The sequence below is a fragment of the Eublepharis macularius genome, chromosome 15 (assembly GCF_028583425.1).
Source record: "Eublepharis macularius isolate TG4126 chromosome 15, MPM_Emac_v1.0, whole genome shotgun sequence".
NCBI classification, from domain to species: Eukaryota; Metazoa; Chordata; class Lepidosauria; order Squamata; family Eublepharidae; genus Eublepharis; species Eublepharis macularius.
Window position 1 is genome coordinate 10,791,175 of NC_072804.1, and position 12,670 is coordinate 10,803,844.

Genomic DNA, 12,670 nt, shown 5'->3' on the forward strand with positions numbered 1-12,670 from the left:
AAATAGACAAAGAAGCTCTTGCCCTGGTCACAGGGTTTAAGAAATTTCATGACTATGTCTATGGGTGCAATTTTTAGATTGCTACCGACCACAAGCCTCTCCTAAGCTTCTTCATTTCTGACTGGCAGACCCCAGTCTCCATGGATGCTGCACTGGTCAGTGTTCCTGTCAGCCTATGACTACAAACTGTTTTATCGGCTGGGCAAAGCCATAATGCATGTTGATGCCTTCAGTCATCTACCAGGCCCTACCATCGACCCTTCTCCTGCACATGGGGCCATGCAATTGGAGGACCTGCCTCGGCCTCCCCTCCTGGCATCAGACATTGCTACCTATGCCACCGAGGACCCCAAGATTTCCAGGGTCCTCAACTGGGTGTTGAGGGGGTGGCCAACCTGCAGGATGGACTCGGAGTTCCAGCCTTACTGTTCACGCCAATGCAAACTTTCAGTGCGCAAGGGCTGCCTCCTCTGGAGGAGCAGTTGTTGTTCTGTCCAGGCTACATAAACGGGTGCTCAATGTCAGAGCCTGTTTAACTTGAGTAACGCCATGTTTAACTTTATAGTGTTTAGTCTTCTTTCCCTCTAGGCCTCACCACCTGCAAGGAGCCGAATCCATGGGAAAGGAAATCCTCTTATCTGTCTGCTCGACCTTGGCCAGTGCTACGTTCCTCTGAGAAGCTTTGCTATGTGAACTCGGGGGGAGGCTGGGCTTGGGAGTGTGAAATGTAACCACTTTCTTTCTATGAGTCATTCTTGACAATACTTTGGTTGGCCAGGATCTCTATCCTGGAATATGTACGTCTGGAAATGAATGCTGTTTCTTCACAATAAACCTTTTTGAAATCAAAGGACCTTGTCTTCTTGCAGAAAGGGAGTGAAGCAGACTATCAATTCTGGAATGACATAGTCTGACATTTTGTCAAGAATCACTCTTTGAAGTCTACAACCCCCTCACCCAGGGCAGATGGATACTGAGGACTCCTTGATTGATCTACCGCTCCCTGTCCAGGAGGAGGATTACTCAATACCACTGGTACCAACGAGTGGGTCGGGGGAGACCCCAGGTCCTACCAAAGTACCTATCGAGGTGCCCTGCGAAGTCCCTGGAGAAGGAGTTCCCAAGGAAGGAGTGGGGATGGTGCCTGTCAAAGAGGCAAAACAACCTGATCCGAATGTAGCCAGCACCCAGCTGAAGGTGCAAGAGGCTAACGGACAGAACCAGCTAATTTCACTGCCAACACCAAGGCAGTGGGGCTCCCGACCTAGAGAAGTGAGGGAGAGGAGAGTGGGGACCATGTTTTCTCGTTCAATGATTGACTTTTGGCACACCGTTGGGTCGACGGAGCAGGAAGGCCCTAGCATCATGTGGGATCTAAGGAGGGCCACCCGCACGCCAGAAGAAATGCGGGCCAACAACCAACCCTGGTATAAGTGGAATGTAGTGGCAGGCTGCCTGGAAGAGTGGGATCCCCGAGGCTCGGACAGCCTCCAGGATTGGGAAACCACCAGAAATGAACTTATGAGCTGGGATTACTCGGATGTGAACTCAGCGAGAGCATGGGAACGCCGACGCACTCAACAGTTGGAAAATCAGATGGAGGCAATGGAGGATGAATTAGCCCAGGCTGTTTTTCTCATTGGTGAGTTGGTGAGAGGGCAAAGGGAAGAGCGAGTGGTGGCCGATCAAGTTCAACAAGCGTCGGCAATGGTGCAAGGACAAGTGCCTGCAGGTGCTCCAATATCGGTGGCCACGCAATCCACTCCGGGATCCAGCGTAGGCCCATCACCGCTACCACAGCAGCTATCGTCTATTCAAATGACACGAATGACTTCTGCCCTGAGGCAACAGACGCAGGTAGCGGTACAAGTGTTACAAACACCTTCGCCGACGCTACCGGCCCCAACTCAACCAGTATCTCTCCAAATAGTTCCACAACCACCGCCTTCGAGTCAAAACGTCCCTCCACATCTGCAGCCTCCACCTCCGAGACAATTGCTGCCTCCGCCGCCTAGACAGGGGGCACCTCAGCAGCCGCCCCAAATACAAGTCCCTCCGAGAGTCACAGGGACACTTCCGAGAGCTCCACTGCCTGGAAACCCACCCAGAACTCAACCGATGGGAGTTCCGCGAGACCGACCCAGAGGATTGCCTCAAGGCCCAATGCCTCCACCTCCTCTGACACAAGATAGAAGGAGGGAGCCGGAGTTGCCTTGGGGTTGGATTAATTTGGAAGCCACTTTTGATGGAGATACACAAAAGTTGGGATTTTTTGTAGTTCAAGCACTTCAGTTCTTCAATCGATGGGGACATCTGTTTCCAGATGAGGAGAGCAGAATTGATCATCTGGCATCTAGACTGGAAGGCAAAGCAGCCAAATGGTATGTGACTCTATATGACTCTGGCGCCCCAGAGCTGGTCACTTTACAAAGTTTTATGGCCGCGTTGCGCGCACAGTATGAAGATCCTTTGGAAGAGGATCAATCCCACATGGAATTGCAAGTTTTACATCAGGGCACTCAACCAGTTAGAGACTATGCTGCAAAATTCCGACAATTGGCAGCCAAGTGCCCTCACTGTGAAGAAGGTACAAAAATAGTAATGTTTAAAGGAGGCATGAATCCCCGATTGTTGGACCGGGCTCTGATGCAGGATGACCCGCCAACCCTCCTCAGCTGGATCCAGTTAGCCTGCGAGGTCAAAAACTGTATAAAACAAGTGCGGCTAGTAGAACAACAACAGGCTATGGGGACAAGAAGAACACCGATAGTACAAAAGGGAGGAAGGGGGGACCCCCGAGCCATGGGACCAGGGATACACATTGGAGGCAGGGATTATGCCTCCAATGCGGCCGAAGTGGACACTTTGCAGCACAGTGCCCGGCCCATTTACCAGCACAAACAGCCCCCACTCCGGCGCGACCCATCCAAGCTCCAAGAACAAGCCAGGGAAGAGGAATACCGAAGTGCACCCAGCACGAGAAAGGCTTGGAAGCTGAGGAAGTGCTAATGGAGCTTGACGTGCAACCCACCGGGGAGGAAGAAGGTGTACCCAGCCCCCAGTCGGGAAACGAGATGGATCTGTCATAAGGAGACCCGACCGACAGATCAAAAAAGAAATCTCCCAACGTGAGGTAAGAGAAAAAGGGTCTATTTTATTCACACCAGTTGTTTTACTGAACCCCATAAGGGGAACACATATATGTGTGGAGGCATTAATTGATTCTGGATGCTCCAGAGACATTATAGCCCCAGCCTTAGTGAATGGACTGGGTCTAACAGCTAAAGAACTGGAAAATCCTATTATTTTTGAACAAATGGATGGATCCAACATGTCCCCAGTAACTTTAGAAACTGAACCAATACCCATGGGTATCAAAAACCACTGGAAAAAAAGATGCTTTGTGATAAGCCAAGCAGCCAAATACACGTTAATCCTTGGCAGTCGATCGTTATGGGATCATAACCCTGATATAGACTGGACCAAAGGAACAATAGATTTCAATCATGAAAAGTGCAAACTCCATAACTGGCAAGCAGAATGAGGAAGAACCAAACCCCCTCTACTAGAAGTTGCACTGATAACTAAAGAGGAGTTGAATCGCATCCCTAAAGAATATAGAAGCCTGAAGCAAGCGTTTAGCGAGGAGGAAGCTGACAGTCTTCCCCCTCATCGTGCCACCGACTGCGCCATTGAGATCCTGCCAGGAGAAGAGCTACCCAAAGGCAAACTATATTCTATGAGCCCACTGGAAAGAGAACTAAGAAAGTTCATCGACAAGAATTTAGAGAGAGGATTTATACGTCCGGCCAGCAGTCCACATGCAGCCCCAGTACTGTTTGTTAAGAAAAAGGATGGAGGCTTAAGACTTTGCACCGACTTCAGAGGAATCAATGCAGTGTCAGCAACCAATGCCTATCCCATCCCGCTCATCAGAGACCTACTCAACGTCGTGGCGCAAGGTAAGATATTCTCCAAATTAGACTTGAAAGATGCCTACTTCCATGTAAGAATTAAAGAAGGAGATGAGTGGAAAACCGCGTTCAATACGCCCTTAGGCCAATAGGAATACTTAGTCATGCCTTTCAGCTTATCTGGCGCCCCTTCAGTATACATGGCCATGATCAATGAAGTACTACATAAATATTTATATAAGGGAGTGGTCGTTTACCTAGATGATGTTTTAATTTATTCAAAAACAAAAGAAGAACATGTAAAATTAGTACGGCAAGTACTGACTACATTAATGTGCCACAAACTCCCTATCAAACTTTCTAAATGTGAGTTCCATAAAACAGAACTGGATTATTTGGGCTACCGCATTTCGGGGGAAGGACTAAAAATGGATCCTGCCAAAATTAAAGCCGTACAAGTATGGCAGACACCCATACTCGTAAACAATTACAATCCTTTTTGGGGTTTGCCAACTTTTACAGAGACTTTATCAAAGGATTTGCCAGGATAGCCTTACCTTTAACCGAGCTTCTAAAAACTAAGGTAAAAGGGGATCAAGCAAAGAAACCCACTTCCAAATTAATCTGGGACCAAAGTTGTCAGACAGCCTTTGATGAACTCAAACTCAAATTTATGTCAGAGCCCATCCTACAACACCCAGACGAAAACTGACCCTTCATAGTGCAGGTTGATGCCAGTGATGCCGCCATTGGAGGCATGCTTCTACAGAAGGGGGAGGATGGGAAAGCCAAACCATGCGCGTAGCTGTCTAGAAAATTTTCAGAAGCTGAACGGCACTGTAATGTATGGGGAAAGGAAGCCTTTGCCGTGAAAGTAGCTCTCACGGTATGGTGCCACTGGCTTGAAGGGGCTCGACACCCGTTCGAGGTTTGGACAGATCACAAAAACTTAGAAGCTCTAAAAAGCCCTAGACGCCTTAATGCTAAACAGCTCAGATGGGCAGAATTCTTTTCCAAATTCAATTTCACCCTAAACTTCTTACTGGGCAAACTAATTTCCTAGCGGACGATCTCTCGCGCATGCCCCAACATCAAAGTAAAAAAGAGGAAACCATTGATACCGTATTCACCCCCCCACCAACTAGGAGGAGTAGTTACCACTCGCAGCCAAACTGCGCAGACTCAAGCAGCAGACAAGGGGTGGAGAGCAAAAGTGAAAAGCGAGGTGGAAAAGGAAGGGGAGGGAGCGCCCAAAGCAAAAATGTCTCAAACAGCGGAGGGAGACTGGGTGAAAGAGGATCGATTATACATACCAGTAAGCCTCCGAAAGGAAGTCCTACAACGTTGTCATGATGCCCACACCACGGGTCATTTTGGCTACTTAAAAACTCTCCATTTAATACAAAGACAATTTTGGTGGCCAGGTATTCGGAAAGATGTTTCCCAATATGTTTCATCATGCCCAACGTGCATAAGCGCCAAAACCAGGAAAGGGAAACCACCGGGACTTTTACAGCCACTAGAAACCCCAGGTAGACCTTGGGAAGTAATTTCTATGGACTTTATTACAGATCTTCCTACCTCCAAGGATTGCTCATGTATTTTAGTGGTTGTGGATCTGTTCTCCAAAAAAGCACATTTTATACCTTGCACAACCATACCCACCGCCAAGAAACTAGCGGAAATCTTTATGAAACACATTGTTAAGCTACATTCTTTTCCTTCTAAGGTGATATCCGACCACAGCGGACAGTTTATTGCCAATTTCTGGAAAGAATTACTACAATTAACAGGAATGGAGCAAGGAATCAGTTCAGCTTTCCACCCACAAAGTGATGGACAATCAGAAAAAACTAATCAGATATTAGAGCAATTTCTTCGATGTTATATTAATTTCCAACAGGATAACTGGTGGAGCTTCTTCATTTTGCTGAATATTCTTATAACAACGCAGTCCACAGTTCAACAGGTGAAACTCCCTTTAAAGTTGTGCACGGCTACGATGGAAAAGCTTTTCCCTTTGAGCTGCTGCAAGGAAAACAACCAGTAGGAGACCTACATCAATGGTGGACCGCCCTTAGCCAACAATGGACAGCTATACAAACAGCCTTAACTAAAGCAAAAGCAGATTATAAGAAATACACAGACCACCACCGTGCGAAAGAATGGGAATTGCACCCAGGGGACAAAGTATACATTTCCACAAAAAATCTTCGAATGGACTAAGCCAGCAAAAAACTTGCTTTGAAATATTTAGGACCCTTTCCTATTAAGAGAGTGATCAACCAAGTGACCGTAGAACTTATTCTACCAAAGAATCTGCGCCACGTGCACCCAACATTCCATGTGAGTCTCCTGAAAAAAGCCCCTGCACCAGACCAATGGCACCCCTCACCAACCACCCCCATCCCAACCATGATCAATGATCAGGTTCACTATGAAGTGAAAGAAATATTAGACTCTAAGATCAGATATAACAAGCTATTTTATCTAATTCGTTGGAAGGACTTTGAGGAAGGATATCGGGAGTGGGTGGAGTCTATCCATGTGAAAGCCCCTCGTCTCCTTAAGCAGTTCCATCAAGCATATCCTGACAAACCGGGGGTAGAGGGATCTTAAGGGTGGCAGAATGTCAGAGCCTGTTTAACTTGAGTAATGCCATGTTTAACTTTGTAGTGTTTAGTCTTCTTTCCGTCTAGGCCCCACCACCTGCAAGGAGCCGAATCCATGGGAAAGGAAATCCTCTTATCTGTCTGCTCAACCTTGGCCAGTGCTACATTCCTCTGAGAAGCTTTGCTATGCGAACTCGGTGGGGAGGCTGGGCTTGGGAGTGTGAAATGTAATCACTTTCTTTCTATGAGTCATTCTTGACAATACTTTGGTTGGCCAGGATCTCTATCCTGGAATATGTACGTCTGGAAATGAATGCTGTTTCTTCACAATAAAGCTTTTTGAAATCAAAGGACCTTGTCTTCTTGCAGAAAGGGAGTGAAGCAGACTATCAATTCTGGAATGACATAGTCTGACACTCAAGACACTTCTTGTTGGGAACCAAAGGATCATGAAAATGAAGGTCCTGGCCTGCAACTATGTGTGGTGGCCGGGGATGGACTTAGCATTTGAGAGATGGGTCCAGCCCTCCCAGCCCTGCCAGGAATCTCACCCCGACATGCCACAGGCCCCTGTGCAATCCTGGGAGACAACATGCACACCATGGTCATGGCTCTTGTCTAGTTTGAATCTCTCCAAAATTTGCATATATGGAAACCACTGACAGGCATGCCCTTCTGCTGCTAAGTCCTCTCTTGATTTAATTTTAACTTGGTCCTGAGAGAATTCCAATAAATCCTGATAAGTTAACCATTTAAGTGGACTAACCATTTCCCTTCTAGTTCAAGTTCAAGTTAGCCTTTATTGGCATATAGCAGCAATTCAAGTTATCCACTTACAAAAAAGGAGAACTGTGATTCTTGAAAGCTTATGCTACAATAAAGTTGGTTAGTCTTAAAGGTGCTACTGGACTCTTTTTGAAAAAAGAAACAATAAGGTTAAAAGAATACTGCATTACAAATACATAAATACATTTAGAGCTTATTTCCATGATATCCTTTGACACAACTTCAAAGCAGAATGGAGAAACTTAGCCACCTTCTTGGTGACATCAGGAAAGGAATTGTTCAACAGTCTATAGACTTTGAGCGAGTCAGAACAATCCATCATACTAGCTAAAACAGATTTTAGGGGGGGCGTGGCATCGGACCTACAATATGGATGCCTAAATGGTGAGCTCCGTCTCTCTCATCCCCAAAAGCTCCGCAAAAAGCAATATATCACCCTTATTTTTTAGTAAATAATGGGTAAACAAGAACTAGAAAAAAAAGACGCTTCAGTCAAAAATAGTGAAAAAGCTACAAGAATACTTACCAGCAACTCAGCAGCAGCAATCTTTGGAAGACGGAAGCACTGAGTGCAACGAAATGGCTAATGCTGAAAGCTGTGACACAGTGAATATTTCTTTGAACCTTAATGATGTGAGTTTATCTCCACAATTAAAGAAGCTGCAACAAAACATTGTGGAGCAAATGTCAGAATTACTACAACCGATCACAGAGCAGCTCCGGATTATTAAAGGGGAACTCCAAAAAAATCACAGAAAGCTGACTATACTGCTGACTTAGCCCACAAAACACAAAGTGAGTTGCAAAAACTTCAAAAAGAGCACTTTAAAACTTAAGACAGGTGGCTATATTTAGAAACCGTCTCCTGGCAACAGAACCTTAAATTTTGCGGTTGGGAAGAATCACCATCACAAAGGGAAGATTTAGTGTCCCAGTTGTCAAGCTGGCTAATCTCATTGCTACATCTCAAAGAGAGTTCCACTCCAATAGTAAACGAAGCTTACAGAATTGGCTCCAAAAATCGCCCTGGGAAAAATGGCCCGAGAGACATAATAGTAGAGTTTCAAGATCAAGAAATGTTTTTTAAAAGTGTTAGAGCTTGCCAGAAATCAAGGCTCCATAATGTATGACAGATCACCAATTCAAGTATTTGCTGACTTGCCTAATGAGGTCCTCCTCAGAAGGAAAGAATTGAAAGAGATAACAAGCTCGCTGAGAGAGGCACATTTATATACAATATAAATGGCAGAATCTTACTAAACTCTTCGTGCTGCATCAAGGAAAAGCCTTATATGCCTCGGATTTAGAGTCAGGAAAAACTCTCCTTCGTAATCTCAATATACAAACACCGATGGACTGGGACAGAAATAGTCAAAAAAGAAAGATGCAACATTCACTTTCACCACACAAAGGCAGCAAAATACCCATCAAAGACACCTAAGGAGAAGCCTACTCTTCCTCAGAATTAATAATTGTCTCTCAGCTATCATGAGGAAGTAGATATATTTACTTAATGTACAATTTGTTGTTGTGTTGGGTTTGGGGGTGGGAGAGACTTGATCTCCCATTTGTTGCTCCTAGGTTAATACAGTTCCTTCAGTTTGGCATTAAATCAATAACTGGAGAGTGAAGTAACCCTCTGGTTAAGGGAACTGTTAATTATATTAGATATTCACGTTTAATTATTAAGTAGTAATAGGAATTTTGAAGGGAAGGGCAAGGGTGGTGGGAGGAAGAAGCTAGGAGGGAATGGGCAAAGGGAAAAGTTGGGAGGAGGGAGGGAGGGGGAAAGCTAATACACATATCAAAACACATTTAATTATTAATACAGTAACTATAAAACATAAAGTGTCAATTGGGTGTTATATAAGGGATAGGAAATACTTAACTTTGTACCAGAAAAAAGGCTATACAGTTGATATACGTTATTAAAGTTGAGCATTACATGTTTGGGAAAGACAGGGGGAAGAAAATAAAAAGGGGAAAACAAACTGAAGTTATTGCATTAATTTGTAATTGAAATTTTGAAGGGAAGAGGAGGGGTGGAGGGAGGAAAAGAAGGGAGGAGAAAGGGATATAGGAAGGGTTGGGAGAAGGGAGGGAGGGGAAAATTTCACTATATAAATCAATCATTTTTAAAAAAAACTTTAAAGTTCATATAGTTGGTATAAGTTATTAAAAATTGATTGTGGCACTGTTTAGAGAAGAAAGGGGAAAGAAAAAAGAAACATTGAGAGATTGTGCTGTTTATTGTTAATTAAAAGTTATTGTTGTATAATATAATAATTTATGAGTATAGGAAATAGATAAATCTCACCCATTGTTTTACATATTAAAAAAGTGGTAGTATACTATATTGCTTATAAGTAGTAAAAAGGTTTATATATATTGTATTAAAACTCTAATAACACAGGTAAATTATACCTGTAATTTCGTAGGTGTTTAAAAAAGAAGTGATACTATATTACAATTGTTATAAGTGATTTTTTAAAAAATCTAGCTACAATTTATATAGAATATAAGAATTAAGACAAGGGATTGTTTGATAGTAGTATTTGAAAACCATAATTCATTAAGTACATTAATACACTGTTCATTAGATTTGGATAAGAGTATTATAAATCAATAAATAATTAATACATTATATGCTTATTCAGTAAATTATACTTTGTTCTCATTTACATTTTTGATTAAGATAGAAGGTCAGTATTAATATAGATTTAGAATCAGAAAGAAAAATCATTGGAATTTGTTAAAAAATAGAATAAAATAATAAAAACAAGAAAAAAGGAGAGAGATAATAGGAAATTGGAATAAATAACAAAAAATTTAGAACAAAAAACGAAAAAGAGGGAGAGAGGGAGAGTAGTCTATAGTTAATACAAAAAAGATATAATAATTTAATTTGGCTATTTTTATCTTGACACTTCCAATTATAAAATTGTTAAAAACCATAAGAAAAAATGGCTAATTCTGAATTAAAAGTAATATCTCAAAACATTTGTGGCCTTAATAATCCAATCAAAAGAAAGAGGGTTTTGACAACTTTAACAAAAGTAAAGCCAGACATACTTATGCTTCAAGAAACACATTTACATGCGAGAACTGAAAATGAGTTAAAATCCACATGGTTAAGTTATCAATACCATGCGAAAGGTACATCTAAAGCCAGAGGGGTGGCTATACTCCTTTCCAAAAATATCAAATTCACATACAAAGGTATTCAAAGAGACCCAAAGGGTAGATATATCTTTTTAAAAGGACTCATAGAAGACCAAATGTATACCATGGCTTCTGTATACGCACCTAATAACAGTCAACTAAATTTCATCAAAGAGACATTGAAACAACTAACACTATTCCAAGAGGGATCGGTGATACTAGGAGGGGATCTAAATTATATAGCAAACTATAAATTAGACAGAACATATTTCAGTAATAAAAAGACAAATACCCACTTAACTACACTGTTTAAGCAATTCCAGTTGATAGATATTTGGCAATCATTTAATGGAACGCAAAGAAATTACACATATTACTCAATTAGACACAACGTCTACACTAGAATCGATTGCGTATTAATATCCTCAGACTTAGCAAAAAGAACACTAAAAGTAGATATAGGACCTATAAATCATTCAGATCACACATAGGTGGAATGTACTATGTCCACCAATGCAAAGATAAAAACAGAAAGACATTGGACTTCTGATAAAAGAGTACTCACAAATATCAGTACAACCGATCAAATTAAACAATATATATCATTATACTTAAAAGACAACCAAAATGATTCTATAGCCCCTCACATGCTATGGGACACTTTGAAAGTAGTCCTACGTGGGCAATTAATATCATTATCAACCCATTTAAATAAAAAGAAAAATATTCAAAAGCAAAAAAATTTAGATACAATACGACAACTGGAACATAAACACAAGAAAACAGGTAACAAAAAAGTGTACAGGCAATTACTAAATGAGAGAAAAGTTTTAGAAACAATGAAAGTCAACAAAATTTATAAGAATCTTTTATTCCTGAAACAAAAATTCTGGAACAAATCACCAAGAACTTTGAGAATCGTAGCCTGGAAAATAAAAGAGAAAAAAATGTCCAGAGATATTAAATTAATAAAGGATGGTAAAGGTCTAATTCATACAAAGGCTACAGAAATAGCACGGCTATTTAAAGAATACTATGCCAAACTATTTTTTTTTGCCATTTTATCCTCCTAATAATGCTGTGAGATAGGTGACATTGAGAGTGACTGCCCCAAGATTACCCATTGAGCTTGATGGCAGTATAGGTCTATGGCTCTAGACTGTTCATATCCTAGATTGACCCTCTAACCTCCACACATAATGCCTCAATTCTAGCACCATGAAAGAGGAAGAAAATTTTCTCCTTATCCACTTCCATGGCATTATAAGTTAGTTTCCCCCCACAAATTGAACACATCACTACTTTTATTATTTCCTTATAAGGAATATGCTGAATTCCTTGATCATTTTGATTGCTCTTTTCTTCACCTTTCCCCACAATTTTTGAAGAGCAAGAGGGGGAAAAACTGTACATGGTATTCCTTCTCCTACAACCTTTCCTCATTCACTTCCCACATATTTGCCTTCTTTAAAAGAAAAATCCTAAAACAGAAATGATACTATTTGTGCATTCCACCTCAGGTCTAGGCCAAATCCACTTGCACTGACAATGAAAAGTGGAATAAACAAAAGGAACAACCAGTTCCTGCCAGAAACTGTGCTTGTAGAATCTATTTTATATCCTTTCAGGACATGGTTCACTATATTACTCAACAGAGTTTGTTGTTTAAAATGTTTTACCACAAAGAAAACATAAAGTGGAAATAATTCACAAATGCAGATTTAATTAATCGAGTAATATAAACATAATCTGAGAAAGCTCAGGAGTAAATATGCATTCCATAGTGAAATTATGCAACAGTATACAAGTTGCCCTTTTGTGTGTGTGTGTTTTGGTAAATTTGGGAGCTTTTAAGAAGGTTGGCTATGTAGAATGGAACTTGTACTAATTGAAATAACTAAGCACCAGGCCCAGCACATTTAATTACCATGATGCACAGTTATTTGTGTCCACAATTATACTCATTAGAGTTCTAATTACTTCATTTATGAATGCAGTGAGATAATTTGCCTCTAAATGGATGCAGTTGAAGATGGATAAATAGTGTGTCTGGGGTTTACTTTTTTCCTTCTATGTTTAAAATAGGAACAAAATAAAAAGCACAATACTGAAGGAGCAGTTATCTCTAGTGAAGAGAAGTAAAGGAGAGGGCAGTTGGTGTTTTTAAAAGTAATGGGTGGAAGTGGATGAAGGGTG